General features: G+C 35.4%; 1 non-coding gene across 1 annotated transcript; it reads right to left on the bottom strand.

Moving 5' to 3' along the window:
• Positions 1-1128: 1128 nt before the first annotated feature.
• LOC141682187 (small nucleolar RNA R71) lies at positions 1129-1235 on the bottom strand. Its single transcript, XR_012559589.1, has one exon. It is a non-coding gene; the product is annotated as a small nucleolar RNA R71 (small nucleolar RNA).
• Positions 1236-15835: the final 14600 nt, after the last annotated feature.

Raw genomic sequence — 15835 nt, forward strand, 5'->3', positions numbered from 1 at the left:
GTTTCTCTTAATTTATGGCTATAATTCCAGTAGACATAAATTGGGGGAGATTGTTAGGAATATGTTGTGAACTTGATGATAAATTATGCAAAACACCTTGGTAGATTTAACTTAGTGAAAATTGTAACACTCGACAGATGATCAAATATAGTCCCGATGGATGATTCAATATAGTTCCGAAGGATGATGATTTGACATCCATCGAGTGAGTAGCTTATGTAATAATAAGTATTATAGCACATTTCTGCAAACAACCTTGTGTAGATTCTGTAGTAGCATATGAGTCATGTTGACTAATAGTAGATATGCAGAATAGGTTGATTAATTGTAAATATAAGATGTCTTGTAATTCTACATAAGTGAAATGGAGTCAAGTGTCAAATAGCTACCCGACGGATGATCAACAAGCTACCCGACGGATAACAAGCATGTACCCGACGGATGATCAATTCAAATATCTGTTGACAGTGACAACACAGTCATATGCGTTGGGTGTTTGTAAAAGGATTGTGGCAGCCTGTTTAACAGGAAATTGAGAACAAAGAAGCATTACCATTTCTATGCAAGTTATGAAGATTTTTAAAGATGCTGGAATAGAGTAATGAAGCAGCATGGAGTTAGACTTAATAGGTTTTGTTTTATTATCCTGTCTTATTACCATGTAAACTTGGTGATATATAAACCAAGTGTAGCTAGTAGAACAAATAACTAAGCAAACACATTTAGAAGAGAAATAGAAAAAGTTGTACTTGTCGATAATTTCTCAGTAGTTTGTTTGTTAAACTTGTAAAGCAGCTGCGAGCCAATTTGAGCTTCACAGAGTTCTCAAATCGATATATATATATATATATATATATATATATATATATATATATATATATATATATATATATATATCTGGTGGATACATTCAAATCTACCAGAAAGTTTTAAAGACTTGTGTTTTTATTACTTTGTGTTTGATTTACTTAATTCTTTATTCCGCACTTTGCAAATCAAAACACTTATATATATATTGAGTTAGAATATTTTTATAAATCTGAAAAGAGACCAGAATTACATTCAACCCCCCTTATATAATTCTTGTTGTATTGTTAGGGAATAACATTCTCTATGGCGAAGACAGCTGCACGCAGGAATGCTTTTACTCAATTTGCCCAGCAATCGGGAGAAACTCTATGTGAAGCTTGGTAGCGCTACAAGGAGATGCTTAGGAAGTGTCCTCATCATGGCATGCCTGATTGGATGATCATAAATTGTTTTTATAATGGTTTGGGAGCACAGTCTAGACCCATGCTCGATGCAGCATCATGTGGAGCATTATGGGAAAAGAGCTATGAGGAAGCTTATGGTCTAATTGAACTGATGGCTGCTAATGAATATCAGTATCCAACCTAGAGATTGCCATAGGGCAAGGTAGCAGGAGTTCTGGAAGTGGATATAGCTACGTCTATCACTGCTCAACTAAAGGCGTTGTCTATGAAGATCGATTCTCTGGATAACTATGGTGTTAATCAGATAACCAGTGTTTGTGAGCTGTGTGCAGGTTATATCTAGTGAATCAACTCAGTTTGTGAGCAACTTTCAGAGATCGCAGCAACCAGTTCCAAACACTTATCATTCTGACAAATGGAATCATCCTAACTTCAGCTGGAGAAGCAATCAGAATGCGATGCAACAGCCGTTCCAGCAGTTTGGAAACAAGCAATTCAATCCTCCTGGTTTTCAGCAAAAATTTGCACCAAGACAACAACTCTAACTTCAACAACAAACTTATGGAAGTGCAGGTCTATCTTCGAATGAAAAATCTGAATTGGAGGAGTTGCGGCTTATGTGCAAAAATCAGGCTCTTATATGCCAAAGCCAATGTTGGTGAGACTGTGTAGCTGTATGAACAGTTACGTGATAACTCAACACGATAACAATACTAGAACATGTCAGATTAATAATACTACGTCTACACAAGAAATCAGGAAGAATGAAGATAAGACAAATACAAAGAATCAGAAGATTAGAAGAAGGTCTGAAGTCTGTCTACAGGTCACTGAAAGAAGTTCATTTTTATGATCATGCCTCAGTGAAGAACAAATGTTAAAGACTTTCATAGTTTCAGAAATATTGAAGATTCAGTATACAAGTGCTACCGGAAAATTTCAGTGTATTGGCATTGATTGAAGATAGACAGTGTTCGAAGCATAGGAATCTGAAGAATTGAAGACAAGGTATAGACAAAGGTCAATGAAGATGTTGTCTAAAGTACCATAAATGATTCCAGTGAAAGTAAAATTATTTATTGATAGTCAGTGTTCGAAGCGATAAAGTTGTTACAAGCTTAACAATTTAATCAAGGCCATAATACGAAGACCTGAATCGGGGTTAGTCGTTTATGAACCAGACCCGTTGCACTAGGCGTCAACAGCTCGTGAAAGGAATCTGGGTATTATTTATAGAAGAATTTTTAAGTTGAGGAACATACTTGGATTGAACGTTTATATGTTAAAGTATGAGAAGAGGTGTGCGGGGTATACAGCTAAACAACTCAGGGGACTGGCGAAACTCAAAGTTTAATTGTTAAATTAAATAAATTTATTTAATGGATTTTAATATAGTTTATTTAATAAACTTAAAATGATTTTTTTATTTTATAAACTTTAAATAAGTTTATTTTATAAATCTAAATTAGTTTCTTTATATAAGTTATATTTAAGTTTATTTTATAAATTAATTTAGTTATAATTTAAACTTAAATAAAAAGAAAAGAAAAAGAAAAAGAAAGAAAAGAAAAAGAAAATAGAAAAAGGAAAAACAAAAAAAAAGAGAAAATAAAAAGAAAAAAAAGAAAAAGAGAAAAAGAAATAAAGAAACGTACAAGTTATGTTTTAGTTTGTTTTTGTTTTGGTTTACAAAGTATACTAGTAACCCCTGTGGTCGCCACAGGGGTGTTAAAATAAAAGAAATCAAATCTTGTTTGTACTAGTAACATTAGATCGCCACAGGCCCCCCTCCCCCTGGTCGCCACAGAATAAATTCCCTTTGGTCGCCACAGAGCAAGCACTCCTTGTCGCCACAAAATCCTCAGCCACAATTTATTGTACAATCAACTATTTGTGTGGTTCAATTTCAGCCACATAATTTAATTGATATAAGTCTACACAAGCAGCAGATCAGAAGAGTTGTTCTGTTTATCTTCTTCTCCAACAAAAAGAGAGCTGATAAAATAAGAAGCAAAGATTTATAGAGAAGCTCCGGTACCTTGAATATCCGTTTAACTTCTAACCAGAGTAACGTTATAATGCCCAATTTAACTCTTGTATATTCATAGGGGCATTATTGTAATAACCCCAATTTTTGGAATTTTTGAAACACTGATGAATAGTAACTTTTTGCTGATGATGCTGATTAAGGAAAATTATCATACCACACTATATAGAAGTACTGTTATGGAAATTCTGAGATCGTATTAGTATTCCATAAAGTAAATGAGTGTATGTAAAAGTCGTCAGAATTCGAATCCGGACACTTTGATTTTTCCCGAAAATCCACCAGATACCAAAAGAATTGAGTATAAGGTAACATGATTAAAAGGATTTTTATTTAAGGATTATAGTAGAGGATCATTAAAGGAATATAAGATATTAATGACAGTTCAGGGAAGCCCAAGTAATAAGATCCCAGATATGATCCCTCAAACTATTAACGAGAACGAGAGTTAAGCGAACCGTAAAACAAATAAGCGACCAAGAGACAAGCTTGTACAGGAAGCCAAGGATTATGACATCATCAAACCACAAGGGATTGACACATGGCAAGAAAGTGATGCATGATGGATGATGTCATCAAGGGAGAAGATATTTATGCAAGAAAATTAAAGAAGCTTTTCCATTTTTTCCATTTCATCATGTTGCTCTCGGAATAAATAATACCAGCAACTTCAAACTGCCATATCTCCTTCAATACTCACTCAAATAATATGTTCTATAGCTCGTTGGAAAGATATTGAGATGGACTACAACTCTTGTTCACAAGTTTCGTCCAAATAATTAGGGAAAGACCTTCAGTTTTATAGTTCTTTAAATCGAACTTTAAGAAACTTCAAAAATCTAACTTTGTGTTTTCTTGATTGTTTGTGAGATCCAAGCTTGTATAAGGATTGATCAAGGTTTTAAGGCTCCCTAGAAACTTTTCACTCACAAATCAAGGTATAAAAACTTCTTGATCTTTAGTACTAAGCTTGATTGTTTGAGCTTTTAGATGCATTGGTAAATGAATAGTTAGATCCACGCTTAGTAGTGATTTTTGTGAAGTTGTGTTGATTTTGAATGGTGAATTTGTAGTGATTGAATGAGTTGGTAAAACCTTGGAGTGTGGACTGATTTTTCAGTGGTTTAAGTTGTATTTGTTGTGTTATTGATTGTTAGAGGATGGGAGTGAATTGATGAGGATTTAGAGTGGTAATTATTTTGGGGAGTTGCGTAAACATAGCTGTCATAATGCTCGATTTACCTTAGACTATTTTTGTGCTTAGATTCAGGACCCGTGAACTCACTGTAAGATTCTTAACTTTTCCATTTTTAGCTAGATCATGTCGTAAGCTTCGTTTTGGTATGTGGTTCGCTTAGATCCAATGTATGATTTAGGAGAAACGACCGTTTTAAGTAATGACGTTTCGCGAGCGAACCATTACCCCTCGCTTTAATTGGAAACCTTGTTTAAGGCCCTTAAAAGACTAATTAGATTACGAAACAATTATGTAAGGTGGATTAGGAAGTTGGTAAAGTATTCGCGAAAGAGTCGTCTTAAAATTCGTAATGGTTAATTTATTAAAATTAGTGGAGCCGAAGGTACGCGAGCGATTAATGCAAATCATTAAGCGTATAAGCGACCGTAATCGACCGTTAGGGTATGAGTGAGTTTTTACTATTTTCTTAAGCGACCATGGTCTAATTCCGGCTTATGTTGTTGTTCATAGGTTACCGGACCCACTCTAAGCTTAAGTCTAACCCGGAACACTCAGGCAAGTTTTATACCCGTTATACTATTTTTGTGATGTAAATATATTGATGCAATATTTTGAGATAAGTGCATGACTGTTATTAGAAAATATTTCGATATATTGGAGCATGTTGATATGGTATATATATGCATGTTGTGAAATCTTGATATTCTATTATCAATTCAAATGCTTATAAACTGTATAATACCTATGCTAGAGATAAGCAGTAGTTGCGTATACCCTTAGTATAGGGGACCCAAAGGTGAACATTTTTCTAAACCGGGAGTCGATGTTCCCGAGTATAATATATGTATATTTTAATATATATATATATATAGTTTATATAAATATTAATCGAATAAGGTATATTCGATAGTTTTGAATAATAATGAAACTTATTTTTGATTATTCTAATAAGCATTGTACTTTCGTATAAGTATATCTTTTGTTATTTATTATTCGTTTCAAGTATGAGTTTTAAAACTTCTACTTCAATTAATTTTATAAATATTATCATTTATGGGAATATTATTTAAATAATAATTTTTAGATATTTTATAATATATCGGGACTGATTTATTTTATTAAATCATCATTACTCTAAACATTCTGTAAAATATTTTCGAGTCTTCAAAATGATTTAAAAGTTAGAGCGGATCCCAAAACTCGTTTTCAAATTTAAGATCTTCCTTTCGAAGGGGATTTAAACACTCGCTTAAAAATCTGAGGGATCCAGCTCTGTGGTGTATTTTATATTCGCAACGAGGTTGCGGTTTTGATAAAAGAATTTGATTACTTGCCCAACGTTCGGGAAGTAAGTCCATCTAATTGAGTCGGTATAAGCAGGCCGGGATACGGTCTATGAAGGTGTAAGAGGCTGGGTGACAGTCCATCCACACGTGAGTGACCGGGTAACGGTCTAGCGCGAGGTCCTAATGTGGCCAGGTTGATGATCGGCGAGAAATTCATCCATCTACAGTAGAAAAGGTTACTTAATTGGTATCTTTGCCTGTTCAACAAGATATCAGGTTTATGCCAAAACTTTCTTCTTTCCAAATTTATTGGATATTAAAACTCTATTTATAATTTTCATAACAGAGGTTTTCAAGGGGTGTATGAGATATATATATAGGTGTATATATATCGGGACTTAAGGAAGTATCTCATAACTTCATTTCTTTTAAATGATATTTCAAAGATTAAATCTATTCTAGTCTTATCTTGTAGTCTCATCTGTGTGATGAACTTTTAAAACTGATTTTAACTTGAACGGTGGTAGTTCAAGTAGTATTCAGAAAAGATATAAGTGTTATTCCCTAACAATACAACAAGAATTACATAAGGGGGGTTGAATGTAATTCTGGCTACTTTTTGAGATTTATGAGAAATGGTTCTAACTCAAATTATATCTAACTGTTTGATTTGCAAAGTGCGGAACAGAGAGTTAAGTAAATCAAACATAAAGTAATAAAAACTCAGGTCTTTAAAACTTTCTGGTGGATTTGAATGTATCCACCATATATATATATATATATCAAGAGAACCCTGTGAAGCTTGAATAGCTCACAGCTGCTTTACAAGTGAACAAACAAACTATAGAGAAATTCTACAGAATACAGCTTAGAAATGTTTCTCTGCTAAAAATGTGTTTGCTTGGTTAGTTTGTTCTACTAGCTACACTTGGTTTATATATCACCAAGTTTACATGATAATAAGATAGGATAATAAAACAAAACCTATCAAGTCCAATTTCATGCTGCTTCACTACTCAATTCCAGCATCTTTGAAAATCTTCATAACTTGTATGGAAATGGTAATGCTTCTTTGTTCTCATTTTACTGCTAAACAGACTACCACATTCCTTTTGCAAACACTCGACGCATGTGACTGTGTTGTCCCTGTCAACAGATATTTGAATTGATCATCTGTCGGGTACATGCTTGTTATCCATTGGGTAGCCTTGTTGATCATCCGTCGGGTAACTTTGTTGATCATCCGTCGGGTAGCCATTTATCACTTGACTCCATTTCATTTGTGCAGAATTACATGAGATCTTATATTTACATTTAATCAACCTATTCTGCACATCTACTAGCAGTCTACATAATTCATAAGCTATTACAAAATCTGTACAAAGTTGTTTGCAGAAATGTGCTACATTACTTATTGTTACATAAGCTACTCACCCGATGGATATCAATTAGTAGGGATGAGAGCGGTGCGGGCGGTGCGGTTTTTTACTCAAACTGCAAACCAAACCGCACATGCGGTTTGATTAAATTTCCAAACCGCAACTGTACCGTGTATCCTCAAAAACCGCATAAACCACACCACAAAAATGTAGTGCGGTGTGGTGCGGTTCACTGCGGTTTATACATTACAAGTTTGAAAATTTTAAATAAATACAAAACTTAAATTAATTAAATTTACGAATAATATAACAAAGTCGCTAATATTCTTCAATAATACAAATTAGAAATTCTACACTATAAAGTTTAACGTAGAAGCTTGGCTCGGCAATTAAATGAGTTCACTATTAAATAGTTGGCTTTGTACCATATATTTCATTATTTTTGAAGAAACACAAATAGGATGATCACCACGCAATAATTGATCTTACAGAAATAAGATGATCACTAAGCAAGCACTCCTAGTTTGTTAAATGGAATCAAACTTAATAAATGGAATCATGAAATATTACTATTATATATATATTAAATATTGCGGTGCAGTGCGGTTTGAACCGCATTTCAGAAATTTAAAACCACAACCCGCACCGCACCGCACAGTTTATTAAAAATTCAAACCGCAGCCGCACCACGAAAATTAAAAACCGCGTTTTGCGGTGCGGATTGGTGCGGTGCGGGCGGTTTTTGCGGTTTATGCGGTTTTCTGCTCACCCCTATCAATTAGTCATCCGTCGGGACTATATTGAATCATCCGTCTGGATTATAACTGATCATTCGTCGGGTGCTACAAAATACACTAAGTTAAATCTACTAAGGTGCTTTATTTGGCTTATCATCAAGTACACATCATATTCCTAACAATCTCCCCCAATTTATGTCTACTAGAATTGTAGGCATAAATTAAGAGAAACTTGATGATAACAAACATCCTAAAGATACAAATTAAAAAAATAGTAGATTAAACTGATAAGTGCTACAAATTTTATGAAAGTTGAACAATGCAAAGTACACAAAGAAATTGCTCACAATTATTATCAAGATGCTCCTCTAGTCTGAGTAGATAGATCTATTTCCTTGATTTTCTGGATTTCTTCCCAAGCCTTCTGTTGTTTTCTTCAATTTGATTCTGAAGTTGTTTGTGGAATTCAAGTTCATCAGCTTCTGAGAGATTTAGCATTTACAGCATTTCCAAAAGTGTCTCACTGCTAGAGATACTCAATTGGTCCTCCAATCTGAAGAATCTTCTAACACCTTTGTCATCCATGAATTCCATCTTAGATGCACTCTTTTTCCTATGAAGGGAATAGTTAGAGTTTTTGGAAGTGCATCATTGGCTCCAATACTCCTTAGTTCCTCAATCCTCTTTAGAACTATTCTTCTTGCAGTCACATTGTATCCAAAGTTCTTTTTGAAGGATGAGTAGACTTTAATCAGAACATATTGGCTTTCTTGGAGAATCCTATGAAGAGGCCAAGTTATCTCCTTCCCTCCCTTGTATTTAAATATTAGTCTTTCAGGAAGGTGTTTGTAAGAATCAATTCCTCTTACTTCTTCTAGTTTATCCAAGTAGAAATTCAAATCTGAAAAATCCTTCATATCACAAATGTACATGAGATCTCTCTTGTTGACTGTGGGTTGGGATTTTATTAAAGCTTTGGATTTGAGAGATACATGCTTTACTTTCTTGCTAGCTCTAGTCTTTGTCTTCTTTGTCTTAAAGATGGGTAAATTTAGCTTAGGAATTGGTAGACTATCCCAGTCTACTGGCTCATCCTTAGGAACAATTGGCTTACCATGAATATTTTGTGTTGGATCAACCACTTTGAATTCTTCAAATACCACTAAGGGTTTTGATGTCTGAGTTGTAGTTGTAGGCTTTTTGGGAAATTGTTCTTCCAATTTCTCATCATTAAAGTTCACTTTCCTCATGGAATGGAGTTTGTATCTAAATCTTCTTTTCTACTATGGTTTTTCTTGCATTTTCAGATCCTTAGGTTCAGTAATTACAATTGGTTGTATAGGAAGTTCTGTTGTGATTTTTACAGCTTGAAGATTGGCCAAGATAGCAGCTTGTTCTTTCTTTTGCTTTTGCTTCTTAGCATCCAAAGCAGCTTGCTTCTTTTCTAGCTTGATTCTTTCTTTCTCTTCCTTCTTAGCTTCCACAAACAGTGGGTGTCCAACCACCACACAAATCTCTTTACCATTTCTGTAAATTTTAGCAATTCTCCTTTTCAATGCTAAATCAGTTCGATCCTTGTAGAATGCAATAGACCTACCCAGCAGCTTCTTCTCATCTGGCCTAGGTGTTTCAAACGTTGTATCCATAGGATTCTTGTCTGAAAACTTAGAGTAGTTCCTTTTGGCCTTCATAATGAGATCTTTCTTAGGAGATTTGATGCAGGAAGTTTGACCTCTTTCCAGATAGTTCATACTTATGTCATTCACATAAATTTTCATGACTTTAGAGTGATGACTGAAGACTCTGTCTGGCTTCTGAATTGGCCCAAACTTTTGTTGGATATCTGCATCTATCTTTCTCCATTTTTCTTTTATTTCCTTCTCTAAAGCTGTAATATCAAGCATCTTGGGATTTGATTTTGACACAAGCTTTTTAGTTGCTAGTTGGATTAGATCAATACTATCCAACTCTGGTGGCTTTGTGAAAGCAATTGTTGGCACAATCACTTTGCTGACTTGTATGTTTAGCACTTTTTGCTCCCACTCACTTCTTGACCCCCTTGACTGAATGAGACAATTGAGCTTGCTTTCTCCCCCTTAGAAGAGGTTTCTTTCTCCCCCTTTTTATTATCAGGAAGTTGAGTAGAAGAAGAGGTTTGTGCTTCCACTAGCCTTTGAAGCAAGTCTATTTTCTGTGCTTGATGTAGATGTATAGCTGTTAGAGAGGCTTCCATTGCTGTCATTCTTTTCTCCAAGGAGTCCACATTGGTGGCAAGATCAGTGTTCTTCCTTAATTGTCTTTTGATATCAAGCATTGTAGCTTCTGGAAGTTTTGCATCTAATCTATCAGCTATATCCTTCTTCACTTGAGTGATTTCTGTTTGAATAGAAGTGATATCCTGATTGTGTTGGAAGCCTTGGATTTATTGTAGTTAGAGAGAAGCAAGATGTGCTTGCAGAAGCTTCTTGGTGCTAGCATTTTTGGATGATTGAATAGCAGACTGTGTTTGACTGATAAGTTGGACGAGTGTGGTCTTGAATTAATGTTCATCACATTTCTTGGAGAAGGCCCATGATGGCATTCCTGATCTAGAACTAGGGCCTACTTCTCCCCTATGTCCAATGGCTCTTCTTCACTTTCTTCATCTTCACCACTAAAGAAATCTCCTGAACCACCAGTCTCATAGTCAATATCTCCAGCTGTAGAGGGTAAAGATGTGATTGCATCATTTGCTCTTTGCATAGATTGTGTGGTGTGCACCAAGTTTAGCATTCTTTCTGCATTGTCATTGCCCTGTCCAGCTAGATGTTGATATGCTGGAACAGGGTGAGTAAATGTCTCAGCATCCAAGGAGCTAGAATCTATAACAGCTTGACTTTGCTGAGATAGTCCCTCCCTATTTGCATTTTAATAACCCCAAAAATTTTGGACTTTTTGTAACCCTTATGAATAGTGATTTTGCTGATGATGCTGATTAAGGAAAATTATCAGCCCATGATATATAGGAGTACTGTTATGGAAATTCTAAGATCGTATTAGTATTCCAAAAAGTAAATGAGTGTACGTAAAGGTCGGTAGAATTCGAATTCGAACACTTTGATTTTTCCCGAAAATCCACCAGTTACCGAAATAAATGAGTATAAGATAACATGATTAAAAGGATTTAAATTCAAGGATTATAAGAGAGGATCATAAAAGGAATATAAAATATTGAGAAAGGTTTAGGGGAACCCAAGTAATAAGATCCCGGATATCATCCCTCAACCGATAAATGAGAACGAAAGTTAAGCGAACCATATAACAGATCAGCGATCATTAGCCAAGTAATTAGGAGTTAATCAAAGGGGTTAGTAGAGGATGATGTCATCACTCTAACAAGAGGAGGACAAGTGTAAGCAGATGACAAAAGTAGATGACATGAGCACGACAAAGTGGGAAGGATTGGTTGGTTGATTGTGAGCCACACAATTTTTACCATGGTAACAATTTAATTAACAAACAAAAGGTAGCAACCAAGCCAAAGCAAAACAAATCACAAAACATAAATTAGAAGTTGACTTTTGCTTTCCAAGAACAAAAGCTCTCGGCCAAAACCAGAGCAGCAACTTCAAACTACCATATCTCCTTCAATACTCACCCAAATAGTATGTTCTATAGCTCGTTGGAAAGGTATTGAGATGGCCTACAACTCTTGTTCACAAGTCTCGTCCAAATAAGCAATGTAAGACCCTCGTTTTTACAGTTCTTTAAATCTGACTTTTAGAAACTTCAAAACCTAACTTTGTGTTCTTGATTTCTTTGGAAAGATCAAGCTTGTAGGAGGCTCCCTAAGACTTCCTAGCTACTGTAATCACTCCAAGGAAGGTATAACACCTCCAAACCCTAACTTTACTTTGAGTATTATGATGGTTTTGATGGTTATAGTAAATGAGAAGCATGATGCTTGTGTGTTTAGAGTTTGGATTGAATTTGTAGTAATTTGGATGTTGAAATCTTGTTTATAGTTAATGAAACTTAAGTATAGCTATTAGTTCATGTGTAGGGTTGTATAAATTGGAAAATCTTGAGGTTTGGGCACTGATGTAGTAAGGCTTGGATGAGGGTTGGTTGTATTGTTGGTTGTGAGTTGAATGGTGGTTGTTTGGAGTGGTTTAAAACTTGGTAATCACGTAAACATAGCCGTCGTAATGCCCAATTTCATATAACTGCTTGTTCTTAGTGTTCGGGATAGAGAACTAACTATTGAATATGTGACTTTGCCATGTTTAGTTAGATTATGTCGTAAGCTTCGTTTTGATAAGTGGTTCACTTGAATCCGATGTACGGTATAGGAGAAACGACCGTTTTAAGTAACGGCATTTCGCGAACGAACCATTACCCCTCGCCTTACTTTGAAACCTTGGTTAAGGCCCTTAAATGACTAATTGGAGTATGAAACAATTATGTAAAGTGGATTAGGCAGTTGGTAGAGTACTCGCGAAAGAATCTCCTTGAAATTTTTAATGGTTAATTTATTAAAAATGGTGGAGCCAAGGGTACTCGAACGACTTATGTGATTCGTTAAGCGTAGAAGTGACCATAAGCAAACGTTAGGGTTCAATTGGTTAAAGTCTAGTTTCTTAAGCGACCGTGGTTTAATTCCGACTTATGTTGTTGTTCATAGGTTATCAGACCCACTCTAAGCTTAAGTCTATCCGGGAACACTCAGGCAAGTTTTCTACCCGTTATACTGTTGTTGTGATGTAAATATATGTATATGCATTATCTTGTGATAAGTGCATGATTGTTATTAGAAAATCTTGCGATATATTGGAGCATGTGATATGGTATATATGCATGTCTGTTTCGTAATCTTGATATCTAATTGTTGATTCAATTGCTTATAAGCTGCATAATACCTATACTAGAGATAAGCAGTAGTTGCGTATACCCTTAGTATAGGGGACCCAAAGGTGAACATTTTCTAAACCGGGAGTCGATGTTCCCGAGTATAATATATATATTTATATATATATATATGGATATAGTTTCTAAAACTATTAATCGAATAAGGTTTATTCGATAACTTTATTTTAATTAATGAATATTATTTTGAATATTCATTCGAGGACTTATGACTCCGTTTATTTTATTTAATGAATATTATTTTGAATATTCATTCGAGGACTTATGACTCCGCTCCTTTTATTAAATAATATTCTTTATTTTATTAAAGAATAATGTTTCAATAATTAAACTTATTTTCGATTATTCAAAGAAAGATCGTACTTTCATATAAGTATATCTTTGGTTATTTATTATTCATTTCAAGTATAAGTTTTAAAACTTCTACTTCAATTATTTTTATAAAGATTATCCTTTATGGGAATATTATTTAAATAATAATATTCAGATATTTTCTAATATATCGGGACTGATTTATATCATTAAATCAGCATTACTCCAAACATTCTTAAAATGTTTTCGAGTCTTCAAAATGATTATTAAAGGTTAGGGCGGATCCCAAAACTCATTTTTTTTATATTTAAGATCTTCCTTTCGAAGGGGATTTAAATACTCGCTCAAAACCTGAGGGATCCGGCTCTGTGGTGTATTTTATATTCGCAACAATGTTGCTATTTTGATAAAAGAGTTTTTGATTACTTACCCAACACTCGGGAAGTAAAATTCTTGGAACAAGTTAATCCATTAACAGGCATCGCCTGGGAAATATCGGTGAGTTTTCCTTTCCAACTAGATACGACTTCTTGGTGGAGCCGTATCAACAAGTTTCTACTTGGGGAAAGGAGGGACGAGCTTTATGTTTCAGAGTCATGGATTTCATCTGAACTAGGAGTGGCGTAAGTGATCGAGTGGCGCCGGCCCAGCCTTATTATATTGGCCCAAATGGCCCGGTAGTTCCGCTAAGAGGGTCCATTCTTTAGGAGTCCAGGGTTCGGTTGACAAGTAAATCCGACTGTTCTTCTCTACATGTAGAAAATGGTGGGGTTGCACTACTGCGACTGATCATCGTAAGTGGTCTTCCTGATGCGGCAAACTCCCGTAATGAGTTCATCATCCAATTGGATATTTCTGCAACACTACCCAGAGCACTTCGATAGAAAGGCTACGGCTGGGCGATTGTTGAGTGTTGGCAGGGTCGAATTTTTAAAATGATGTTTTCATCAAATGAAGTATCTTGTAACTTCATTTCATTTTGATGATATTTCAAAGATTGATTATATACAAGTTTTATCGTGTAGCTTCATCTATGGGATGAACTATTTATACCTTGAACGGTGGTAGTTCAAGTAGTATTCGAAAAAAGATATAAGTATATTGGAGTATCTTGTAACTTCATCTTTCAACTTATATCTAGTTAATGAATATCTTATGAATGACAAAGGTTTTCATAAAAAACGTTGAGACAAGGTTAGATATATGAGATCACCTTGCAACGATATTTTTATACAGTTATAAACTGGAACTCTGTGTATATTATACATGTCAGAGGATTTCAAAGATTGTGAAAAGTATATATTTATATATATACTGAATATTTTGTGACTTGGTCGCGTTAAGATATCAACTTGGTTCTTTTCTTCTTGACCAAGACTTTCATGAGTACTATGAGAATGCTCATATATTGTTAATTATTATACATATTATTTCGGTGGGCTTGTTGCTCACCCTTACTTTCTTCTTTCATCACACAACAACAGATAGACAAGATGAACAGGACCAAGCTCCCAATTTGCGAGCGGATAGTAAATGTTCTGCAGTTTCTTGTAGGCGTTGATGCTGCTGTAGCTGAGGTAGGAAGTACCAATAGGCTAGACTTTCAACTTCTGATGTACCGGATTTATGTATCTATATAAATTGTAATAATGGCAAAGAAATGTAAATTTATTCAGAAACCCTCTTGAGGTGTAATGGCTTATAATGTGGAATAAAATGACTTGTGTTATTTTTGGTATTCATCTCTAAGACTATAACTTGTGGTGTGTGTGTGTATATTGTGGGGTCACAGTACGTAGTAGTTGGTTGACTGTTAAGATTAAGTATTGATTAGGGAAATGGAACTCGTGACAACCCGAATCCCCGACCCCGGATTTGGGGGTGTTACAGAAATGGTATCAGAGCTAAGCGTTATAAACCTCAGAGATGATGTGCCGTTAAGATAATAAGTTCACTAAGATAATAAGGACTCTTTCCAAGTTCATAGTCGTACTACCTAACGTAGTACTGAAAGTTAAAACCCTTATGGGAACCCTTATAAATATCGTGATAGAAGCGTAGTTCGTTATCGTATATGGTAGCGGGACTCCGAACCCTGAGGATGAGGAGCAACAGCGCGATGATGTTTTATTACTTATTGGAGATCAAATTGTGGATCCGATAGAGCGTCCTAACGCAGGACCGGATGATATTCATATTGAGGATGTAGCGGTTGAGGATGTTGTCCTAGAAGGGATTGTTGCTGAGGAGGATCCCGTGGAGGATCCTGACAAGAATAAATAAAGGACCACTAAGGAATTGATAACCATGGTTAGGGCGACTACCAGAGGTAGGATTGGCCAGGCACTATCGGAGGTTCGTTCAAGTTCGTAAAGATAGTAGCCCTTCTAACGCGGCTTACTCGTAAGACTGAGAAGTTCGAATGGATAGATAAATGCGAGAATAGCTTTTAAGAACTGAAGCAAAGATTGGTGACGGCCCCTATGTTGGCGTTGCCGGATGGAAAGGAGATGTTGTGATGTGTAGTGACGCTTCACATAAGGAATTAGGGTGCTTCTTATACAGCACAACAAGGTAATCGCGTACGCGTCAAGATAAATAAGGGAATATAAAATTCGATATCCCCACCCATGAGCTTGGGCTCGTGGCAATAGTTTTGCCCTAAAGATTGGAGGCACTACTTGTATGGAGAGAAGTGCGAGATTTACACAAGCCATAAGTGCTCTAGTGCATTTTCACATAGAAAGAGCTCAACAT

Source organism: Apium graveolens, chromosome 8 (genome assembly GCF_009905375.1).
Source record: "Apium graveolens cultivar Ventura chromosome 8, ASM990537v1, whole genome shotgun sequence".
Taxonomy (NCBI): domain Eukaryota; kingdom Viridiplantae; phylum Streptophyta; class Magnoliopsida; order Apiales; family Apiaceae; genus Apium; species Apium graveolens.